Source organism: Camelus bactrianus, chromosome 11, assembly GCF_048773025.1.
Source record: "Camelus bactrianus isolate YW-2024 breed Bactrian camel chromosome 11, ASM4877302v1, whole genome shotgun sequence".
Taxonomy (NCBI): domain Eukaryota; kingdom Metazoa; phylum Chordata; class Mammalia; order Artiodactyla; family Camelidae; genus Camelus; species Camelus bactrianus.
This window is the reverse complement of record NC_133549.1, coordinates 54462926-54480865: the sequence shown is the minus strand read 5'-3', so window position 1 is coordinate 54480865 and position 17940 is coordinate 54462926. Positions and strand designations below refer to the sequence as shown.

General features: G+C 34.3%; 1 protein-coding gene across 3 annotated transcripts in view; it reads left to right on the top strand.

Moving 5' to 3' along the window:
• PCDH15 (protocadherin related 15) overlaps nt 1-17940 on the top strand; it is a 721184-nt gene that overhangs the window by 128504 nt on the left and 574740 nt on the right. The window lies entirely within an intron of this gene.

The following is a 17940-nucleotide window of genomic DNA, read 5'->3' as shown; positions in this document are numbered from 1 at the left end:
AAAGGCAGAATTCATTTAATAAGTTCTTAATGGAAATTGGAATTGAGCAAAAATGTAATTATGATCTTGCCTGGCTCTGAGTCATCAGTGACTTACACACCTCACAATAGAGTGGCTTTTCCTAGTTGGACCTTTTCCTGTCAAATCTCTGTACTTGTTTCTGCCACTTCTTCACCAGTTCCTTAAGCTCTGCAATTTAGGTTTTCTCACATCTCTACTGAAACTGCACTGTCTAAGGCCTCCAGTGACTACTTTCTTGGACAAATCCTATAATTTTCTAGCATCTCAGCAAATAACATTATTGATCTACTTTTCTTGCAACTTTCTTTATCTCAGTGGTTCTTTGAACTAACTTTTTCTGATGGTCTGTATATCAGGCACCATCTTCCTGGTGAATATTCTACCTTTTTCTATTCTGTGACTTTGAAATTGCTCCCTGCCTCTTGTTTATATTTCCATAGGGAGTCAGATTCTATAATGAACCAGTCTGGGTATTTTCTGACAATTAAACAAGGTCCTCTCCTTGGTCATGCTCTGTTCTCTCTAACTTCTCTCTCACAGCGCTTTCATCTGACTGCATATCCATGTGCATGCTGTCACTTTTTCTCTGGTCCACATGTTCAATTCTCTATGGAACATTTATTTAGTTTGCATTTTATTGAATATCAACTCTAGGAAACATATTAGGGAATCAAAAATGAGGCAATCCCTTCATCCAGGTATAATAATGAGGTATATAGTCAATGCAAAGTGAGCTATTTAATAACAAAATTATGTAAAGTATATGTGTTTTGTGAAAAATACAAATGGAACACTTGCTAATGAATTTGGGGTGGAATAGAAAATGTTTGCAGGGTGAATTTTGAGTTTTCAAGTTAAAGAACTTAAAGATCCTACGGAAATTTCAGAAAAAAACTGAAGAATACTGAATTTGTATTCTGGTGTAATATGTATATAGATATCTCTGCATAGAACTGAGGATTGTGTATGCTATTTTATGACCTCATACAAGGAAGCTTAGATATTAAACTATCCAAAGGTAACAAAACAACATGTACTTGGTTGAGATGAGTATCCAAGCCTCATTTTTAAGCTCATCTTCTTGGAATTCCAGCTAATAGCATCTCTCTCTCTCTCTCTCTACCTCCCTCCACCCCATCCCCTACCATTTGTCTGTCTCTCTCTCTCTATCCCATTCTTAAAAGCTATTTCTTGACTACTTGTAGTTCTCAGTTTTTCTAATTAATTGTGTTTAATACCTTCTCATATACTATTAAGAACTGTTTCTATAATTTCACACACACCATTTCTACAAGGTCAGCAAGTTTATTGAAATCTTGAATCATATTGACGTACTTTATGTGTAAGCAGCCTGTCTTCCTAATGAGCACTAACGTGTATTTAGCATTTATTAACAAAACCCTCCATACAGACTATTTTGTCTTCACAAGAACTCCATGAAGTCCTTGTGATTATCATAATAATCACTTGCCATTTCACTATTACTGTGCCTCTTATATAATCAGGGAACGACAGGGGCACAGAAGGGTTAAGTTGCTTTCTGAGTGTGGTATTGATACCACTGTTCAGTGGCAAAGCCGAAACCAAGCCGTTATCTCAGGTGCACATAAGACAACTGCATGCTATGCCGTTATGGTATGAAAATCTTAACCTTGCAGATTTTATCCAGATTCTGCTTGTTCCTTGATACTAACTTACTCAGTATCCTTTGATGTTGTTGCTAATGACAGATTCATTCAAAGTTAAGTGAGGAGAAGGTGATCAAGTATTACACACATCTCGTTATAAGATGAGTAAGTTCTAGGGATCTAATGAACAACATGGTGACTATAGCTAATAATACTGTATTGTGTATCGTATACTTGAAATTTGCTGAGAGAGTAGATCTCGAGTGTTCACACCACAATTTAATAATAACAACAACAACAACAATAACTATGTGAGGTGATTACCACTAGATCTATCCCATAGTACTGCATCATTTTCGAAAAGTCTTTGAAGAAAACATACTAAATCTATCCTTCCTTCAGGTGTGTTTTCTGTCCGTCTTTTTCTGATTATTAGCTGCTGTTTTGGGCATTTTGTTTGTAATGTTGGTGGATCACACTGCAGCAATTGTTTCTGACGTCAGCGGCTCAATTCACGATACCAATCTTCCCTGCTCTTGTAGGATCCTATCCTGCGCCTCAGGGCTGCTCAGTTAGACTGCTCAGTGCTGACTGTTCAGCTACTCTGGGTTTATTAGGTGTCGTTATTGAACAGTTGGAATACTGATGAGAGCAGCTCAGGTTTACACTTAGATAATGTGTGAAAAGGACCATACTAACTCAGCCATCAATATTTTATGTGGTTATATCCAGAGCTGGTCTGTTGGATACACAGAATGCAATTCTGATGGTATCCATCTAGGGGATATTACCTTAAAGCAATATGAATATTATTATGCTGGTTATTTTTATTCATTCAGGTATAGCAAGCATATGTGACATCTATTACACATAAACTTTCTAATTATTATAGCTAACATTTATTGAGGCATTTCAATGTGCCAAACAGCTTCATAATACACTTTCTTTTACTCACATTGTATATTTATATATAATATACATGATAAATGTATCATTACATTTCAGCTACACAAGCTTAGCTTTATACAGATATTTTTAAGTGACTACTAGATGTCAAGCCTTATTCTATATGTTTCAAGTATAGCAAATAATAAAATAGACAAAAAATTATCATCTTGTGGGGTTTGCTTTATGTCTGAGGGAGACAGAAAATAATCCAAATCACTGAGAAAATTATGTAGTGTGCTAGCAGGTGAAAGGAACTGTCAAGATATAAAGCAGGAACAACGGATATTTAGGGGAATACAACTTTAAATAGGATAATGTGGGAAGATCTTACTGAGAAGTACCCCTTTAGCAAAGCTTTGAAGAGGATGGTGGGAAAGACATGTAGATTTTAGAAGAAGAGCACTGAAGACAGAGGGAACGATGAATGAAAGGGACTGAGATGAGGATGTGCCTGATGTGTGTGAAGAACACAACTGCAAGCATGCTGTGCTGGGTGAAATGTTGAGCAGAATGAGGGAGTGGGGAAAGAGATGAGATGGGGGTTAGGGGAAGCAGACTGGGTAAGGCCTTATAGGCCATTGTAATGACATTGTCTTTTTCTCTGAGTGAGAAGGAAAACCACTGGAGTGTTCCAAGCAAAGGAGTAAAATGATTTCACATTGGTTTTAACAACATTGCTTTGATTCTTATGTTCAGAATCATCAGTTAAGGCCCAGGTGACCAATGAGAAATTTATTAACACTATTTCAGGCAGAAAATAAAGATAGCTTAGACCAGGTCTTCATGACAGAATGACAAAAATGGTTGACTATGGATGTATTTGAAGGTATAACCAATGGAGTTTGCTGGTGTGTTGGATATAGAGAAGACAAGAAAGATAGTTTTTAAGGTTTGATATCAGCATATTTGGTCTAACCATTAGGAAAGACTGGATGACCAACCTCATCAAAGTAATAAATTTATCTAGAACTGAGCCATAAAAACATTGATCATACAGTCCAAGAAGATGAGGAGGAATAAAAATGAATACTGATACATAGACAGTTAATGAGTGGAAGACTAGAAGAGAGTAGTATACTAAAAATCAAAGGAATAAGGCATCTAAAAGAGAAAGTGATCATCTGTGTCAAGTCTGATCAAGTAAGACAAAGTGTGAGAACTGAATATCGAATTAGCTGTGTGGTGCTCCTTTATGACATTAACTGGAACAGTTTGATGCAATACTGAGTGTGAAAGTTTGGAGTGGTTTTAAGACAGAACAAAGGAAGAAGAAATGCACTGAGTTTGAAGATAAAAAGTTTTTTTTTCCTTTCTTAATTTTTATTTTTCTTTATCTTTTCAATAGGGTTAGCAGTAGTAATAGGGGAATAGGAGCAAGGTTGAAGAACACATACCCCACCTCGGGTCCTAGTGATTTAAACACATAATAAAATAACTACCACCCCTGAGAGGCCCTGAGAGAGCTACAGAAAAACAGCATCTTCTGAGAAGAACCAGATTTCTAGTAGAACAAGAAGAAAGGGATGTTCAGCAAAGTATATGTTACCTTATTTAATCTAATTTTTACTAAACCTTCATGAGATAAATGCTATTATTACTATTTTCCAGATGAGGAAAATCAGACTTTAAAGACATCAAGCTATCTTGCTTAAGGCCACACAGCTTCTACATCTGAGCCGTGATCCTCAGACAGCCTGGCTCAAGCTGCCATACTCTTAACCACTATGCTTTATAGCTTAGTACAGAGTGCTCCAGGACTTACAAAAGTACAATAATATGGACCCTCATCCATGGAACCTTAGGAGAATGATGAAAGCTGTGTTCAACTTCTACTATAGTCCCATTTAGTCAGTATCTACTTACTAGCATTTACCATATGTCAGTTTTGTGCTAAATTTGGGGGTTGCAAATATAAATAAGGTGCATTTCTTGAGCTCATGAATGTTACTGCTTAGTTCATATGAAACATCAGCAAAAGGGAGTACAAGTATAAACTGATATATACTGGATGTAGATTGTAAGGGGCTGGAGTTGAAAAGATGGCATTTATGCTGCCTGCCTAGAAGGGTGTTAAAAGTCTATATCACTTGTAGTTATTAGAAGAAAGATTTATAGAATGAGATAGTTTTTAGTTGCTTGGAAAATGAATGAGGAGCCACAGTAGATTCAAGCCTGATATATACAAATTCATATGTGCAGTCAACACAAATAGGGAACATGAGAGGATTAATAGATGATAAAGCATTGGTAGTGCGTGGATACGAAAGATTATCTGTGGCATAGTAGTTAAAGCATGAGCTTGGAATCAGACCTTGTTCCAACCCTGGCCAAATCAATATATGATTTTTGATAAGTTCTATAATCTCTCTAATGCTTAGATCTCTATCTGTTAAACAAGGATAATAGCAACTCTGATTTGATTTCTGTTACGATTAACCGATGGTATGCATGCTGTCTAGCATATAGGGAATGATAAAAATATGTTTTTGGTATGTTACAATAATTATTACTATTTTCAAAGAAAAGACAGACAATGTTACATCATCATTAATCAGTATTGCTTCAGATTTCCTTCATCTGAAAACATTTACAGAAACACAACCCCCCCACAATCACACAGTGTATATTAAATTGATGACTTCTCAGAACAATCACTATACTTTCTGTATGTCTTTCTGTGTACTATAATTCTTTGTATGATTTTTCTGTCCAACTATCATGTGAATTTTTCAGCTGCATTTATTAAGGTGTCTGGCAGAGAAAAGAAACTTTGGTATCTATACCTTTTCCATTTTTTTCTCTTATTTTCTCTTCCTCCAACTTTTTCTCAATTTATGTTAGTTTCATCTTTTAAAAAGAAGTCCTTTAGTTCCCTCTTATTTCTCTATCTTTCATCCACTTATATGTGGATGCTTCTCTTAACACTTTATTCTTCTCATTCTTTTAATGTTTCACCCAACCCTGTCTTCCATGCTAATTTTTCTCTCTCCCGTTTTTTTTTTTAATTAACTTTTTCTGTCTCTCTGTCTCTCAGTGCTTGCTCAACTTTTATCTTTCTGCCTTACTTTAGCTAATTTAAATTCTAGAATGCAAAATGAGCATTTTAAGACTCCAGTCACTTCATATTTCTACCTGCTGGGTCTGCTTTAAAAAAGTAATCTTAACTGGACTTTTAGCCTCCCTAGTTACAAAAAGGAATTAGGATAAAATTTTAGAAAAAAGGAAAAGAAATTCCCAGAGTATGTTCTCATTCTCATAATATAAAAATTCCCAGAAGGCCCACACACATACATTAAAACCTCTAGTATTTCTTTCTGTTATCAGCTGAGGAGCATTTCAAAGGCAACGCCACCCAATTTCCTTCTCAATGATAGTGAACTTTGAAAATAATTTCAATTTATTCTCTAAATTTCTGAGACTTAAATTCAAACTAGGACCTTTGTCAAATAGCATTTATTAAATATCTATTCCATGGGAGTCCACTTAAATATACAAAGTGAGATGTATCTTCAGAAAAAAAAAAACCAACTAGAAGAAATATTGTCCAGTGAACTATTGACACTGGACCCAAGTCAGTGTATGCAGTGTGTGTTTATCTCTGAGTGCTCCCTACATCCATTCAATCCAATAGCAGCAGTGTCCTTCCCCTGCCACTTTAAATGTATTTTTTGAGAATAAATCCCCAAAAGTGTGACAGTTGAAGACAATCATGATGTGTTTCAGCTTGTTGCATAATACTAATTGCTTCATTCCAGATTATGAACAAAAAAGCACATAGGCTAATTTACATATTAGGAACAGTAAGACAATCAGCTTCTATTTACTGAAAAGTGCAACGTCCATGCTAATCTTAAAAGTTAGACTGTGCAATATCCTTGCAAAGGAGCTCTGTAATTCTGGATTTTCTACTAGCCCTACCTCATTACTGGAGAATATTAATTGAAGTAACAACTGGCCAATGATGGAATTGCTAATAAGAATAACCTGAAACTTAAGAGAAAGCGCTCTGAAAAACAGAAGAGATTCAACCACGTCCCTCAAGACAGGGAAGTGTCAATTATTTCCCTGTTGACCTTGAACAAACATATTGTGATATGAAATGCTGCAATTTAAGATTGCTGATGTGTTTTGCCAGAGTACTCAAATAACAGATGACTTTTTAAAGAAAAATCAGTGATTAAAATATGAAACACATATTCAATAAGCTTTTAAAACAACTGAATCTTATTCAGAATTGTATGTTTATGTGATTATTACACCCAAATTTCAAATGGAAAATTCTTGGATCTATACCAAATTGTAAAGACATATTGCTGTAACAGAGAACACAAGTATGTATTTTAAAAATCATAAATGTGACACACTTTCTTTAATTAAAGGTGTATAGGAGCAAGTAAATTTCAAAAGTATGTACAAAGACGATATTCTAACCTCAGAGACTCTCAAAATAGACTCTCTTCTCATAATGCTCGTAAGTTTCACAACACATGTGCTTGAATGTATTAGCAAATTATACTAATCAATTGGATTCTATTGTGGAATTTCATTATATACAACTAGAAAAAAGAAAAGAAATACATTTCAGAAGTGCCAGTGAGGGTATTTTCTTTTCTTAACTACTTGGTGAACATCCTTTCAGATTTGAGGTTTGAAATCACTTTGAACAGATTTAATATAAAAAGTTATTTGAAGAGATGCTTCTAAAATAAATGAAAAAAAATGTCAGAATAGGTTTATCAAACTTTATCACCAATCCTCCTTCACATTGGAAGGTTACAACAGATGTTTACAAGGAATAAACTTGGGTCAAAGTCACTTTAGTAAAGACTGAAACTTTTATATAAAATGCACTTTGGGGATTTATTGTCAAATATACACTTTTGTATTTTTATTTTCAATGGATTTTGCTTTAAAATGTAAGGAAATAAGGACAATATAAAATGAGCTGCCACCTCTAAACTGACCCATTATGATTATTTTGGTTTATAACATAATCATAATTGCTTCAGTCAGTTAGAAAAACTGATTTTTCTATAAATCACCACATCTCTGCTAATAAATTCTTATAGAATCCTATAATGGCTCTCTGGCAGTGCAACTATAATATATCTGACATACTTATTGCTTTTGTCACTGTTCATTTAATTATTGATTTACTCAGTACACTTTTAGAGAGGGTCATGATTCTATGCTAGGTACTATGAAAAATGTTGGGGCAAGGAATTTAAGAAATAGATGAAATCTCTGTGATCTGAAATGATCAGATCACATGGTGTAATCAAGAGTGAATGAAGGCCAGTGTAAATCAAGTGCTAATAAGAAACACAGGAAGTGTGTATGGGCCAAAGTTTGTTGGCCAATTGTAATAATTTTAGTCTCATTTAAAAGTGAAACCATTGGAATTTTAAAAGTAGGAGCAAGAGTAGGGGAAAAGGTGTGACAACATGATCCCATTTATTCTAAAACAGATTACTAGCTACAGTGAGAAGAATGGGTTTGTCTGAGGACTGATGGAGAACAGTAGCTGTATAGGCAAGATAAATGCCTGTGGCATAGTCCAAGCAAGAGATGATGGTGCTTTAAATTATGAGTGTGTGGGAGGTGGCTGGGGAATAAAACTAGATATACAGTGGAGAGATTTTTTTTAAAGGAAATTACACACACATATACATACACACAAACACATATATGTATGATTTAGTTGGAAACCATCAGGGACTAGAGAAAAGGGGAGGCAAAGGTGGGGATAAGTAGTTACAGAGTAAGACCATTACCTGAGACAGACCATTATCCTAAAGGACTGCGATTTTAGGGGAGATCATGAATTTAGTTGTGGACAGACTAAGTTTGAAATAGCGAGTAGTCAATTCAGAAAGATGTGGGATTTTTGCAACAATAATAGTAAATAATCCTCAGTGTTTTGCCCTGAGTTTCTAAAAGATCAGTAAGATAGAAAATTGTACATTTTTACATTTATTCTGATCTATTTTTTTCTTGAAAGAAAAATTACGTTTAATTATGATTACTCTGGATACTTAATGTTGTATACAAGTAAATGAATTGCATTTCTTTGTACGACAGATTTCAATTATATATTGAATAATTAAAAATAATTTTTTCTGCAGGAAAGAAAAGGCATTAATATTTTATGTTTAGTTAACTTGTTAAAAATAATACTTCAAAGCCAAAATGGAACAGAAATAAAGGAATGCCAATCTAGTGTTCTAGAATGGAGAATTTTTCTCTAAGAAATCTAGTTTCCAGGCCTTTTTTCCCTTTCAATACTATAAAATGAATAAATTTAAACTCTGCTTCAAGAATTACCCCTTAACTTTTAAACTTCTGACCAAATAAGATTCTGAGAATCTAAGGCCAAAGAATAGGTATTCCTCCTCATACATTCTTCTTCTGAGGTCATGTTTGTCTGAATCTCTATGCATCACATTATGAATTATGGAAATTGAAAATAATTTTACTGTTTGTGGTGACTATATTATACCATACAACAAAATTGAATTTATTCATAAACATATATATGCAAACTTCTGAAAAAAATTTAAGGAAAATGATCATGTACTATTTTCCTCACCCATTAATTCTATGTGAAAATATCAAATACAGCTATTAAATTTGGAAGATTAAGAGTAATATTTGAGAATTTTTGACTTTCTCAAGGGACATCTGAGATAAAGGGGCAGTAGGAAGGTGCAAATATGAGGAATAGAAGCTAGGTCCTATCCTAATATATTTATCTGTCCCATTTTTCCTTTTTGTTCATTGTTCCTATCTAGATAAAAATTTGCCTAAGAACTTTTGGATTTTAAATACTATTAAATGATTCAGCTGAGTGTAACCAAATATACTCTAAATACCTCATCACCTTGGTGAGATTGCTGAGGGTGACTTCTTCCCCCTTATTCCAAATTTGAATTTTGAAAGAATAATCTTGATTATAAATCTGTAAATTATTTGGTAGACCATGTCCTTTTCTTAATTCATTCATTAGATTATAATCAAAAGGTAAAGGTATAATGCAAAGAGTTCCTCCCTGAAATTGGTACCCCAGCCCAGTCTCACAAATATATGTCTAAAACATAAGTTCATAAGAAGCCCCCTCCAGATTTTTTTTTTTATGAGAGACTCTGAACCAACAGAATTTAAGTAGCTATTTTTGTACTGTGCAAATTACAAAATGTGACAAAATGGAGGAATGGAGTAGTCTCTCTATCTCCATAAAGAATATAGAGTGACTGCAGCATTTTAAGCACTTTGTAAATAAAGCATTGCTTTGGTCCTTGAGGAGTTTGCAAATTTGGAAGCACTGAAAGAGAGAAACTTGACATGGGTATCAGTGACACAGTAATTCCTGACAAGTGTAGGACTGTGATGCAACCTTCAAGCAATTTTGAGAACAGATGATCAGTAAGTGAGATCAGTTAGATAAGATTTTGTCAAAAGGATATCCTTGGAATGACAGGGTTAAAATTTGAGAGGGCATAAACTCAGGTATTCTACCAACAAGTTGGATGACCTTGAGAAACTTACTTCCCCTATCTGGGACAGTTTCCTCATCTGTTACATAAAGAGAATTTAAATTAATTATTTAATAAGAGGCTCCTGTACTAATTAGTCATGTAAACCTGGGTGTTGCCCACATACCAGGTCCTCATAGGCTTCAGACATTCAAAAGTGTAATATACTCTGTGCTGTCCATGGTGCTGAATAGAACAAGCTATGTCCTGAAATTTGATAGTTTTAATACCGTATTTTTCACTCATGACACATCAGATCATTTATTATGCACCTTGAAATAAACATAATAATAGCTCCCCCCAAATTCCCACATCCTAGTTCACAGAACCTATGACCATATTACATCACATGTCAAAGGACAATTAAGATTTCAGATAAAGTTATTAGCTCACAACTGACTTTAAGATACAGAGATTATTCTGGAATATCCAGTTTATCTAGGGTCCTCAAAAATGGAAACCTAAATCATATTAATTCAGAGTCAGAAGGAAACGTGACTATGCAAGAAGTGAGTGTTATGTGCTGTGAGAAGGACTCTTCTGCTGTTACTTACTTTAAAGGTAGAGGAAGGGTCATGAGCCAAGGAAAGTGGGCAGCTTCTAGAAGCCAGAAAAGACAAGAAAATGGATTCTCCCTTAGACCTCAGTAAAAGAACACAGCCTTGTCCACACCTGGATTTAAGGCCAATAAAACTTGTGTCTTACAGAACTGTAAGATAATAAATATGTTTTAAGCCACATATTTTTTTGGCTACAACAGCCATAGAAAACTAACACATCCCTTAAAGATTTTACAGCATAGTTAGGGACATAGAAATGAAAACTCATAAAGCTGTCAAAGTGACATTCACAGAATATTAAGAGAATGCAGAATAGCTAACTAAATCATTCTGGAGTCAGCCACATTAAATTATTTTTGTTGTTGTTGTTGTTTTAAGAATGATTCTAAGTTGAGTCTTGAATAGGAGTAGGATAGGCAGAGGCATATATGACAGAGGGAAAAAAATCAGGTCAAACAATGGAAATAGCATATTCAATGACATTAAGTTTTGAAATACTTCTCTATACTTGGAAGAGTCACAGCTTACTGCAGTCCTCTTTACTCGTTTCATTATCAGTGTGTCTCAACATAGCCATGGTTTTTCTTCACATGATTGTGGATGAAACCACCAAAAACTTGACCCTGCTTCCTAGTATTAGAAAACAGTAGGACTATAACATTTGGGGACTTAAAAGTTTCTTATTATCGAGTTATACAATTTAAGTCTTTAAAAATATTACATTGTATGACTTAGGCCTCTTTGTATCTTTCTATCATTCCAGTTATTCTAAAAGTTGAATAGTGATGCTAGGCTTTGACCTGACACCCTTACCTAGGTCCATCTTTCAGTTTTGCTTTTTTCCCCCTTCTTTCTGTTTTGTACATTTCAGAGCCCTAATCTAAAATATTAAAGTTCACTGTATTTTTTCTTTCTTTCTTTCTTTCTTTCTTTTTTTACCACCTGGGACTTCTTGAAAATATATGTATTTAAGATATCTTCATGATTTGCCAATAGTATTCATGACACAAATTTCAAATCCAGGTGGAAAATGTGATAGATCCAAATTAACTGCAGTGTAGTTAACCATGTGCAGAAAAGAGACCAGAGACTGCTGCCCTTGGAAAGATCTGCTTACAAGGATGACCCTTATCTGGGACCTGAGATAGTAATTACCTCTAGGGGTGAAGAAGTAGAGGAATGAGGACTAGAGAGGTGTGTGCAGATACAGAGTAATTGGTATTATTGTAGTTATTGGATTAGGCAAATTCATAGCGTTCATTGCATTATATAAATAAAAACCCCATTAAGAAAGCACCATTCACTTGCTAATGATGATAGGGTGTAATCTGTTTATGATTAGTCCAATAAAGTACCTTTAAGATCCAATTTAAAATGTTAACAATGGGGGAAAGGGGCTTTGGAAACAGATTAGTATTTAATTCTTAGAACTACTGGATTAATGACTTTATGTCAATTAACTTTATCTCTTTGAGCTTCAGTTTCCTTATTTCACAAGTGTTAGTGATAACTCTCCCAAAATCTATTTTTCAGAGAGGTCAGTCATTAGATCTCTTAACAAATATTTCTGGTTCCTTTCCTTATAGGTACAATACGGGATTGCAGTTCTGTGGGGGGTTTGTTGTTTTTTTAAGTGATGCACAACCATGATATTTGTGATTAAAAGTGAGGTTATGCAGGTCACCTCTAAATGAAACCTTCAAAAGCCAGTATATAATTAACTGCATTTTCTTCCCTCTTCTGAGTGTGTCATTATTCACCACTGTCAAACTGCTTTCCTGAATGAATATGATAAAGGAACCATTTGGACATGGAGAATGAACAAGAATATATACATTTTGTTGTCTTAAGCCACCTTCATTTTTTTGTTAAAACAACATATCTTTTCCAATCCTAACCAATTAAAGTTTTATTAAATGAGATATAATAATGTGGAGCACACAGCACAATGCTTAACATACTATATGTGATTTCAAGTAGTAGTACTTCTATTAACATGAATTCCTCTTATGTAACAGAGCCCTGAAAGAATATCACATAGAATGGGTAAATTTTGATGAGTGAAAGTTTAGAAAATTTCCCAGTTAATATGGATGTATATATTACAAAATGATAAATTGAGAAGCATTAAATATAAACTTTTGTCACCATTTTTTTGCCTAGAACTGTTTCCTGTTACTTGAATTGGTAAAGCAAAGCCCAGCCAAATAAGTATATATTTTACACAAATTTCTTAAATAATTGTTTTCATTCCAGCTTTGCCTTGCCTGTAAATCAGGACAGCAAGTCCCAAAATGATTTATTTATCCATAAGATCCTTTTTATACATTTCAAAAACAAGTACAACTAAGCAGTTTATTGTTTAGGCATATTTATATATGTATTTGATTGATTTCAGCAAGCAATAGGTAATCATAAAATTCTGATGCATGATTACATCTGGACAGGAGTGAGTTCAATGGTGAGTTCATGACCGGAAATCTCTATCTGCTTAAAGAGGCCACATATACTTAGGAATCCACTTTTTTTTTTTTTTAAAAAATGTCTATTTTGGGCTTGTTTTCCAAAGTAGTGATGCCAGATATTATGTGTTATTTTAGGAGTGCAGGGAAGAATGAACTACGGTTTGATAATTATGAAGAAGCCTAATCACGTGGCTTTTCTATTCACTGAAGTTCAAATGTTTGTTTTAGTATATTCACAGCTAAAGCAGTTGAAAGTTGTCATATATGCTGAAGCATCTTTCAAATTAACTGTCTTAATTACCAAAGTTAAAAACAGATGTGTATTTTCTCCTTAGTCCCTTTTCTTGTTATTTCAATTTCCATTCTCTTGATCCTCTCTTAAGAAATTTTAGAGAGCTCCAACTCATACACTAAGAGCATAGCCACCTCTTATATTAACAAATAAGTAATTCCACATTTTTCAAATCATAATGTATATTTTTTGATAAAATGCTATAAATTCAGGGACTTATATAACCTTCAAGAATTAAAATTAGTAAAATATACACTACTTTCCATAACAAAATGGAACTGCTGTTGACATCAGTGGTGGAACATTTTGAGGTTTTCATTGTTTTAAAATGCTTTATTTTCCCCCTTTTTTATTGAAATATAGTTGATGTTTTAAACTTGTTTTTATTTGCTATTCGGCAAATCATATAAACAGCATTCCTAAGTACAGAAAACAGTGTCTGGGTCCCATAGCTTCACTGATAAAAAGTTCCACTCTCTTGAAATGCAGTAATTTTTGTCCTTGTTAAGATCAAAGATTGCTTCTGACAAGTGTTTGAGAGTGAGGCACCCTCCTGAGTTAAACTTAGTCGTTCGGCTGTGGACATGTGAAAGGACAGTGAAAGTATAGAAGGGATCTGTAAATGTGAGGAATGGCTCTCAGAGCAGGAGGCAGATGTATAGCTGGTGTGTGGATGTCTTGAAATATTAGAGGGTGCATGGATATGGACCATCCTGTTTATACATTTTTGTAAACTCCATGTGCCTAAACTCTTTTCATCATTTAGATTCAGTTTTTTGATCTACATGTCTATTGTTCGGAGAGATCTCTGCAGTATGTTCATTAGCTTTGGGTTAGAGACAACATTGATTTATATGTTATTCTTATTTTCTAAAACCTTATAGATCACACTCAGAGACTCTCATTTCCCTCACTGGGTCAGTATTTATGTGGGAATGAGAGTTTATATTGTTTCATTTCAGTCTTTTGCCTTTTGCATCTATCTTCCCATAAACACTTTTCTCTAGAGTCAAGTAGTTCTTGACTGTAAGTTGCCCTGTTTTCTCCAGTCTCCTCCTTGGATTTAGACATGCTTGTCCAAGGCACTACTTTCCTTCTCTCCCTGATTTAGAGAAATAATGTGGTAAACCACCAGCCTTCTTTGCTCTTTTATGTCACTGTTGCCTATTTTGTGTAAAACAACCTCATCGAACTTCAGGATCATGCAAATTTTGTTCCTGAATGATTACAGGAACTCCTAAAAAGAATTAGAATTTTAGAGGGAAATGAGTTCAAGTTCTATCTAGAATGCAGTTATCCTTTGGCTTTTCACAAAAGAATACACCTAAAATCTAAGGCATTTAGATGAGAATATCCAGTGAATGCCGTTTCACTCCTAACTTGGCTTTCTGATCTTCAGATTTATGCATGTTCCCTTCTTCAGATAACTCAGTTTTTTTGTTTGTTTTGTTTTGTTTTTTAGTTATCTAACCTCTTTTACAGGAAGTTATCTCATTTACTGGGACCTTCTTCAATCTCTATACTTCATGATGCTGTTAGACCAAAACAAATTTGGAGTCAGAACTCAGGCTTCAGTCTGCTAACCAGAGATACTCATAGAGCTGTACTTTTTCTTTTCTACAACTGAGAATATACTTTTCATTCCCTGCTTCCTGTACCCATTAGTGAGGGTACAGGCTGCCTAGTGCCTATCCTAATTGACCTATGAAGCATACACACCTCCCCCAAAAACTATATTAATACTTTCCATAGAACTTATCAACCAAATCCTTTAGATGCAGGATCCAGGTCTGACTTAAGAGTCTATGGCATATTTTTGGATTTGGAAATTTCACTCTTTCCAGTAATAAACCAGTGTCTGTTCTCCTTTTGATCCAGTTTTGGGGTAGCCCCTTAAATGCTTGTCTGAGAAAGCTCAACTCTGCTAAAAGGATTTACTATTTGTTCCAGCCAAAACCTGACTGAAGGCCCCTGACCTACCTCTTCTCAGAACATATACTTTAAAAAAATACGCATAAATCCTTTTCTGTCCCTTTGAGATACATCTTCTACAACCTAGGAATATCTTTCTTAAGTACCTGAAAGCCATCCCTTTGAAACTGAATTATCAAGAAAGACAGAACCTCAGTCTCCTAGGCTCTGCTGGAGGGTAGGATCTGGACTTTGGTAAGTGCCAGTTAACAGACACAGGTGGCCTAGACACAGTGGCCACCTCTTTAAAGTCCTTTGGTATTTTAACCTACTTCAGCATTTGAAAAGCCTCTTGCCTTTTGTTTCAGCAGAGCTGAGCCCAGTTCATCCTGAAGTCTTTCTCTCATACTGCAGTAGTCCGCATCACATCTGCCTTGTACTTTTTAACATGTCTAGCTTTGTCTCCTTTGATATGTATAATGTCTGTAATTTGTCATCAGATAACAAATGCAAGGTCACCAGTGGATTTATGTGTTGTAATATTTTTAATACTTATCCTTTTAACATATCAAGTAAACTCGAGACAAATGGTTCTAAATCTTCTCAACATATTTCCATTTCCTCATTTGCTCCTTTACTATAAAGCCCAAGTTTGAAAGGTGGCATATACCAAATTACATTCAGAGAATTATAATTAATTTATTTACCCTGTTCCTGTCTTAAGTAGCCACATACCTGTCCAGAGAAACAGTATTATAAAATCAATTAACATATTCCAGAAAAAAAGGCCTTAATACCTTACAGCTCTTTATATTCTAAACATTTTAATTTTAATGTTCATTGGGCTTTTAAAATATTTCTAAATGCTTAAACATGCACCCAACTTTTTCTTTTTGCAATCACTGTAATAGATCCTGATAAATTAATTTTCAAGTTACTTAATTTCATGAGATACTACCTTGTACAGTCAATGTGTAACATGATGTGAATGTGAAAATGTAGATTGTTTCTAAATTTCTCACGTTTATGACAGCAAATAGCAGCGCAGGTAGCTAATAGAGCCCAGTGTATCCCTATAAATCAACTCTATCAGCAATAAATGCTTTCACAGATAATTATTTATGAAAATTTCAATTGTTTAGAAACTAAAATACCTCAGCTTCATCCTGATTAAGAAGATGGATTTTAATATGGTTAGCATTTTAACTAATGTGGGTCAACTCATGCATTTTAGTGTTCCAGAGAATAGAGGTTCAGTTTTAGGAGCTCAAAATATGGCACTGTTTATTTCTAACTAAAGAGATAGATGAGGCAACATTTTTCCCCACTATTGTTAAACAAAATTAATTCTAATATGATTACACACTATTATTTAAGACTTTTTACACAGTTAATTAGATATCGTATATATAAGTGAAGACAAATTAAAATTATGATTTTATTTTTAATCTACTTCTTTTGGGTAGATGAGAAATTAATAATGGAAGAATTCATGTTAAATGTGTTTATATCTGTGCAAAAAGAAAATCTTTGTGAACCCTCAAAAGGAGCTGCCATTTAATATTTTTTCTTTACTCCAGTATGCAGACTTAATTCCCTGCTGTAAAGATTGCTGTGTCTAGTGCACAATTACTGAGATCAGAATTAGTCATTCTCCACTGTCCACAGCTCATACAAAATGCTGCAATAGATGCGGGACACCCAGTAATAACGGTATGACAGCCGCTAGCAAACCACTAGCAAAAACGGATGTAATTTTATGTTCCTCTCAGCTTGAGTGCTCACAATAACATGAGTGCACCTTTTGTAATTATTTGAGGATGTTAAAATTCAGCTATACTCAATGTTGTTTAACTACTGACCGTATAATTTTTCTATGGTTGAATGCACATCTAAGTAATTGATAAAATAATACGGAACATTGTATTTTTATTTATTTTCATAGAATAGGCAATATGGCAGTATTTATCCACTCCAGTGATAGTTTCAACTCCTCTAAGTCAAAATAAATTATGCAATATGACAGAAAAATAGAAGAAATATAATGAAAATTGAAGAAATGAAATCTAAATTGATAGAGAATCCACTGAAAGACTCTGTGATTTGAGTGGATTAAACTTTTAAAATGTAAACTTATTTCTGTTTATTATTGACCACTTTAAATTATTCCCCCTATAGGTATTCAATCTAATCTTTGAAGTCAAATAAGCATTCCTCCACACACACGCTCCCTTATTTACCTGCCTTCTACCTGTTTGTTCAAGTTAAACTTGAGGACAATTCTGCATTTCCTTTCTTCATTACCTCTCATATATTTTACCCATTTTATATGCTAGTTCTACTGATGCTACTTGTTAGTTCTTTTCTCTACACACCTTGCTATTTTGTTAGTTAAGATTCTCATGTTCTATTCTCTGACAACTACACTTGTCTCACGGTGTCCTGGGGGGATTGGTCCCAGGAGCCCCCGTGTATAGCAAAATCCACAGATGTTCAAGTTCCATAGTCGGCTCTCCATATCTGCAGTTCCACATCCAAGAATTCAACCAAACTCAGATTATGTAGTACCAGAACTATTTACTG